Source organism: Lipotes vexillifer, unplaced genomic scaffold (genome assembly GCF_000442215.2).
Source record: "Lipotes vexillifer unplaced genomic scaffold, Lipotes_vexillifer_v1.1 scaffold1884, whole genome shotgun sequence".
Taxonomy (NCBI): domain Eukaryota; kingdom Metazoa; phylum Chordata; class Mammalia; order Artiodactyla; family Lipotidae; genus Lipotes; species Lipotes vexillifer.
In genome coordinates this window covers 85,857-93,252 of record NW_006772371.1, presented here as the reverse complement: position 1 = coordinate 93,252, position 7,396 = coordinate 85,857, and the positions used below count along the sequence as shown (strand labels likewise).

Here is a 7,396-nt window from a genome sequence, read left to right as displayed (position 1 = left end):
TGTTGGATGTAAAAAAAGCCAGGGCCGTGTCCACAGGAAAAGAGGCCTGCCTGTTTCCATGCCTCTAACAGCAAGGAGACAGGTCTGGAAGCACCCAGCAGACTGTTCCCCTCGTGTCATTGGCCAGAACTGCATGACGTGCCCACCTCTGATCCAATTAGGGGCAGAGGGCTGGAACAACCAGGCCTGGCTGAGACCACTGAAAACCCACCTCCTGGGCTGGTCCCGCCTCCCCAGAGCCTGGGCCCTGCAGAGGGGATCAGGGACACAGGAGGAGAGGTGGGGCTCTGCGAGGCAGAAGGGGAAGGATGCGGGGGCAGCGGAGGGGTGTCTGCTGTGAGCTCTCTGATCTCATATCTCATTTAATCCTTGCACCAGCCCCGAGAAGGATGCGCTGTTGTTTCCTCCCAGTTTACAGTGGAATTTAAATTGAGATTAAATCTAAAAGATTAAAGGATTTTCCCAGGGTTGGAATCTGGAATTTAATCCCAGATCCTTCCAGGTCCTTTGAAGAGCCACTGTGCTGAACTGGGGGAGGTACCCCAGGAAGGAGGGGCCTGGTGACAGTGATAACCAGACAGGGCTCCCCAGGAGTCAGAGAGAGGCAGGTGGAGAGGAGGTCGGAGCGCTCAGCCACACTGGCCACTGGTGGCCTTGCTGTGGAGCAGAGGGCGTGCTGAGCCCCAGGCTGGGGCCTGAGCCTGGGACGAGGGCAGGACAGGAAGGGGGCAGCTCACTGATGGATGCTTCCAGCACAGAAGGTGGGGATTTGAGAGAGGCTGCACACACGCAGCAGTGGCGGAAAAGAAGCCGAGGCGGAGATGTTTGGGGGGCCGCTGGTAGCACAGTGAGGGGAGGTCCAGGGGCCCTGGGCAGCCCTCCCTGTGAAGCCCAGTGAGATGTCCAGCCCGCCTGGCCCTTGTGGCTCCAGCCCCTCTGGAGTCCTGGTGGCCAACTGAGGTCTGTCTTCTGGCCGAGCCCCTCACCAGAGGCCGGCTAAGGCCTCCCGCGCTTCCATAGACCAACAAAGTCCATCTACAGAGGACGAAAGCCAGGGAATGCTCAGCTGCAACAGCCCCCAGAGCCCGGCTGGCAGGAACAGGAAGGGGGCTCCTGGGCTGGGTGTGGAAGGCAGTGGAGACCAGCGACAGGACTGCGGGAGGCGTAGTGGGCAGGACAGATGGCCCTCCGTGCTGGCCCGGCGCAGACTGCTTCCCAGGAACACTGCCCCTCCCTGGCCGCCCTGGAGGCCAGGGACCCCCCATTCAGGCTGCAGTGTCCAACCTGCAGGGTGGAGAGGGAGGGGCCCTGGGTTCTGGAAAAGGCAAACTGCTGAGGCCCCCCCAGGAGCAGGGAATTCACACCTTCTGCCTGCTGTTACCAGGCAGCCTGGGGCTTCCTGCTGTGGGAACCTCGGGTCTGGGGGAGGAATGGGGAAGACTTATGGAAAAGGCGGGGGTCTCTGTGCTGCACCCAAAGCCAGATTCCCAGTGGCCGAGAAGGGGTGGAAGGAGCCCCTGCGCTGAGGTGCCGATGCTCACTGTTTTCATCGGAGCAACGCAAACGAGGCTTCTCCTTTCTCTCCAGAAACGGGGGCTGATTGCAGGGCATTGTGTAAAGCATCAAGGTCTGTGGTTTAAACTCCGGCCACACACGCTGGCAACGTGCCGGTAGGAAACGAGTGAGCGCCTCACCCCAAGCCAGCCCAGGCAGGGGGGTGGACGCCCCTGGCACAGACCCCCCAGTGGAGGCCTGTGCCGGTGAATGGAGAACAGCGGCCTGAGTTGGTCCCTTGTGTCCCGCAGACAATGGGCTCTGTGTGGGGCGTGAGAGGGAGGGCCCGTCGCCGTTGGATTTGGGGTCTGTGTCAAGCAGCCCAACAGAGGTGGGGCTGGGGACCCAGGGGCAGTGAAGGGAAAGGGCCGTCAGCCCGTGAAGGAACTTCTGAGAATCCAGGTTCTTCACGGTCCTTGGGGGCAGCACATAAAGCAGGGCTGGGGGACGGGAAGCCCAGGTCTGCCCCTCCCCTCCTCCCGGCCTCGTGTCCTTTGTCTGAAGGGTCTGGGGGCCAGGTGTTGCCACCACACGAATGTACTAGCAATGTTCCTGGACCCCTTGCTGTCCTCGTGAGCCACATAAAACCAACAGGGGTTTTAGGCGAGCAGGCAGAGGCAAGACGAGAGTAAACATGCTCTTAAAGGCTCTTCAAACACTCCATCAACTTGCAGTGTGTGCACGATTCCTAGGCATGCTGGACAGAGTCCTCAAGACCCTCCACGTGGGCGGCAGGGTGTGGAGGTGAAACGGAGCCCACCCACCCTGAGGGCCAACTGTGCCCCGAGACTGTCCCTGGGATCGGGGCTGTGTGGCCCCCTTCGCATCTGCTCCCAAAGCCCAGGGCAGCACCTGACACCCAAGGGTGACGAGTCCCTGGCCGTGTCGTGAAGCCCGGGCCAGCTTCTGACCTCAGTTTCCACAGCAAAGGCTGAGCGTGTCCGCTGTGGTTTGGGAAGCATGTTTACAGACATCAGCCCCTCAAAGGAGACTGGTCTCTGCAGCTCAGGGGACCCTTGACACTGCAGCCCACGCTCAGTGGCTGTGATCCGCCCAGTGGGCTGGGAGCTGAGCTGCGAGGGGCAGGAAGCAGAGTGGCAGCTCTCTGTGCAGGTCACACCTCCTCACCTGGCCGTGACCAAGGCCAGCTCCGGGGCATCAGTCGGGAAGCCACTCGGGTAGCCTGGGCATGAGTCACCAGACTGTGAAAGTTAGAGACGTCTAAGGATGCCCTAGAGGCTACTGCATGCCCGTGATGTCACCAGCAGGGCCTGGCAATCAGGCTGCGCTCAAGAAACACTGAGCCACATGAGCGTGGGGCTGGCCTCCGCAGGTGGCCACATGCGGGTCCAGAGGCCGAGCCAGGGATAAATCACTGCCTCCATCTCACAATGGAAACGTCAGGTTAAAATAAAGAACATGGCTCTCACTCCCTTCTAGCAATCCTTGAAAAATATCTTGCAAAACTAAGGTTGTTTCCACCCAACTCGCTGTTCCTTTGATTCATTCATGCCCCACTCAGTTCCCCTCCTGTCAATCAAACATCTCCAGTGCACAGCGGGCTCTGAAGAAGAGATGGAAGTGGCAGGCCCCAGGTCCAAGGTAAATATGCGCTGAGTTGGCCATGAGTGTTGTCACAAGGCACACCTGGTTCCAATCCTGGCAGGCCCCTGCCTGTGTGTCCCCACTGCAGAAGGGGGACTAACAGCGGCCTCAGAGTTGGTGCCGCGCAAGGGAGGGAGGTACTCCTGGTACCCTGGAGAACACTATCTCTGTTGTTCCATTTGATAGACACAAATACCCCAGTGAGGAATACAGGAAAGGCGCTTGTCCCAGAGAGCAGCTGACCTCACGCAGTTCCTCTGTGACACCGGACCTCAGGCAGGTCCACACACCCCAGCAGGAATCTCCTTGGTCTGCTTAGCCCCGTGATACCGTTCAGATGGGGACAACCAAAGCGACCCCTCTGCCCCCAGCTGCTTCTTTTCCAGACACTCGTGGGGGCATCTTGGCCTCTTCTCCATTTCTTTTCTAGCACTTGCCATAATCTGTAATTATTTATTTGTGGGTGCTGTTGGCTCCCTCTGCTTTTCTGCAAGTTCCCTTGGGGAGAGGCCTCATCTGTCTTGCTTACTCTCAGCCCCATTTCCTTGATGTTCTCAGTGGGCTGGACCTGCGTGGCATCTCCCTTCCAGTATGCGGGCCTCTCACTGCTGTGGCCTCTCCAGTTGCGGACCACAGGCTCCGGACGCGCAGGCTCAGCGGCCACGGCTCACGGGCCCAGCCGCTCCACGGCATGTGGGATCTTCCCAGACCGGGGTACGAACCCGTGTCCCCTGCATCGGCAGGCGGACTCTCAACTACTGCACCACCAGGGAAGCCCTGATGTCCATTGTTTGAAACCATTGTTTTGTATATTTGGTATATCTTTTAGACGTTGGGAGGGGATGGGTAGTGGTGCCAACTCTGGGCCTTGTTACTCCACCTTGGCCAGAAGCTGAAGTCCCAAATATGAGCTTTTAATGATGCATCTCTTGACTGAAAAGACAGCAGCTACTGTGAAAAAGCGAAACTGAGTCCGTGTTGTTCTAAATCACCCTCTGGTTGCCAGTCTCATTATCTTTACAGGCATCAGGGGTGTTTAATGAATACAGCAGACAAAGCCTCATTGAGTCCCAGGAGGGAGGGTGTCGTGACCCCTGAGATATCATGACAGCTCCTGCCTGTGTGTCGTGTTTGCAGAATCTTGGTGGGGAGCGAGGGGGAGTGACAGAGAAGTCAGCTCTGAGGCAGCCTCGTGTCAGGGGCTTCACACTCTGGTGGCCTCAGCACCCTCCTCCGTCTGACCACCTGCCTCTCACGAGGCATCACCCTCCCCTCGAACCTTGGCGCCAAGTGGCTTCCTCTCCTCGGCCACAAATGACCTTCACCTTGCACATCAGCACCTCCTGTGTCTCCTCTCCTCTTGGAGCCTGCTGCTTCCTTGAGCAAGGTGATCAGGTCTTGGGCAGCTGGCAGTAGACCCGGGAAGGGCACAGTTTACATCTAATTCATCTTTGTACTCGCAGCTCCTAGCACGGTGCCAGGCACAGAGGGTGATTAGTAAATGTGTGGTGGATGAATGAACAAATGAATGAATGAGTGAGAACCTTCATGATTCTGTCTTCTCAAATGTGAGCCGTCCGTCTGCCCACAGGGTAAACGGTCTTATCACATCTGGAAAGTAGTACTGGCCACGCCCAGTGAGGAGGAGGTTCAGGCAGGGGCAGACCTGGCCCGCAGCCTAAAGCTCCTGGGGTCCTAATCCTGGCCCCTGGGAAAGCTGCTTGATCCCCAGCCTCAGCATTTATTCTCTTTTCTGAAATGACACCTCCTAGGCTTCCTCAGACTCCGACATCCCCTGATCTTTTCTAATGTAAAAGGAATGAGTCAAGCAAGGATAAATAAGGATGCATTCTTTGAACACAATAGCTGTTTTCTTGGCAAAATCCAAGATTTATGCCTTGGACTGTTTCACAAAACACCTCCCTTGCTTGGGGGAGTTTCCTCACATGCCAGTGGTGAGCAGTACACTGCTGAATATTAGAGGGGGACCCTGTGCAGAAGGACCCTCTAGAACAATCCTCCCTACTTTCATTATCAACTGTGTTTGAAAAAAGTCAGCAAGAAGGAAATTCCCACCTCATTAACAGCGAATGTAAAGAAAAGAACATCAAGAGACGCACTCTGAAATTTAGCGCCTAATTCCAAACTAAGTTTAGAATCAACCCTTTCTTCTGTTTCAAGTTGATGGAATTTCTCAACAGGGGCCCTGGTGGCATTCTGGAGGGACAAGTCTACCTTGTGTGGGAATATCCGGGTCACTGTTGTTAACATCCATAGCTGCTAGGCGACCAAAGACAGCCCCCACCCCCGGATTTCCAAATACCCGCAGGAGGGATGCTGCCCCTGGCTGAGACCACACACTGGTAGATGAATGCCCTGGCCATGGGAGTGTTGGGTAAATTGTGGGCCACTGGTGTGAGGGTTCCCATGGGCTGTAGGCTTGGCCCTGGACACTTGCCCAGAGGTGTCATAGCCTGGGTGGTAGAATCGACAGAAAACAAAATTGCTTCCCTTGGCAGTGAAAATGCAAACCATTTGGGGCCGGGACCCCGTGTATCTGGTTGCTCTTCTGATTCTCCAGCAGTGACCACTGTTGTGCGGAATATCTGTGCCCAGTCACCCTGGGGAGACTCAGTGAAGCCAGAGGTACCCCCAAGATGAACAATGAGCGGGAAGGATTTTGTGTTTGATATTTCACAGAAAAAGCACTGAAGAACTTCGTCATGGGGAAAAACGAGAATCCCTTTGGATTGCCTCTCCCTTATTCTAGAGTTTATTCCCCTTTTGAATTCTATATTCTCTATCTTCTCAGTGTTGGAGTTTCTAAAGGCCCGCTTTCACCGGGCTGAGAGCAGCCATGTGGCTCAGTGACATCCTTGTTCCAGTCATTTCTTAGGATGCATTTCTGAATCTGCTTGGTCTCTGTGAGGATCTGAGCTCCACCTCTGGGGACCTTGCATCTGTTAATGGGGCTTTAGCACCTGTTCCCTGGGAAGCACATAAAGGCTTCCTGGATCTCCTAATCCAGATGCAACAATACCACAATTTGATAACAGTTTGGTAACCTGTAACCACTCCCTTCTCTCCATCTTTCCTTGTTCCCAACAGGAGTATACAAGAGTACAAGTACTTGGGGAAAACAGCACGGCAATTCCTTACAAAGTTAATCATACACAAACCATAGGATCCAGTGATCCCATCCCTAGCTGTTTATCCAAGAGAAATAGGAACACATGTCTATATCAAGAAAGTATGTCTATACCATGTTCGCAAATGTTTACAGGAGCTTTGTTCACAAAAGTCAAAACCTGGAAACAGCCTAGGTGTCCATCAGCAGGTGAACAGGATAAACAAATTGCGGTATATACATACAATGGAATACATCTCAGCTATAAAAGGAAGCAATTACTGAAATATGCAGCGATGTGGGTGAATCACAAAACCACTGCTATACAAAGGAAGCAAACAAAAATACACACTGCATGATTCCATTTATGTGAATTTCAAGAACAAGCAAATCTAATCTGTGACTTTAGAAAGCAAAACAGGGTTTTGCTGGTTGCCAACAGGGTAGGGATTGATTAGAAGGAGGCACAGGGAAGCTTTCTGGGGTGATGGAAATATTCTTTCTGTGTCATGATAAGACGTGTGGCTTACACTGGTGGACACATTTGTCAAAGCTGATCAGATGGTACACTTAAGATGGGTGCGTTTCACTATATGTAAATTACACCTTGATGATTATAACAATAACAACATCATCAATAATAGTAATTTAATACTGAAGTCACCCATGGTATCCTTTGGGAAATCTGTCACTATTCCCTGTTACTATTCCCTGTCATTTTCCTTTGGGAAATCTGTCACTGTTGTACCCTTCGAGGTGCCTATTATTATTATTTTTTTTTTTTTGCGGTACGCGGGCCTCTCACTGCCATGGCCTCTCCCGTTGCGGAGCACAGGCTCCGGACGTGCAGGCTCAGCGGCCGTGGCTCACAGGCCCAGCCGCTCCGCGGCATGCGGGATCCTCCCGGACCGGGGCACGAACCCTTGTCCCCTGCATCAGCAGGCGGACTCTCAACCACTGCGCCACCAGGGAAGCCCTCGAGGTGCCTGTTATTAAGTCTGGGGCATAGTTTTGATTCTTTTGCATATATTCACGTCTTGAAGAACTGCCCCAAACTAGTAATGTCTGTATGTCTGTCTGTCCATCCGTCCTCCCTTACCAGCCCCCTGT

At 54.2% G+C, this 7,396-nt stretch overlaps 1 protein-coding gene across 2 annotated transcripts in view; it reads left to right on the top strand.

Moving 5' to 3' along the window:
- Positions 1–7,396, top strand: part of PRIMA1 (proline rich membrane anchor 1) — a 60,667-nt gene that overhangs the window by 37,471 nt on the left and 15,800 nt on the right. The window lies entirely within an intron of this gene.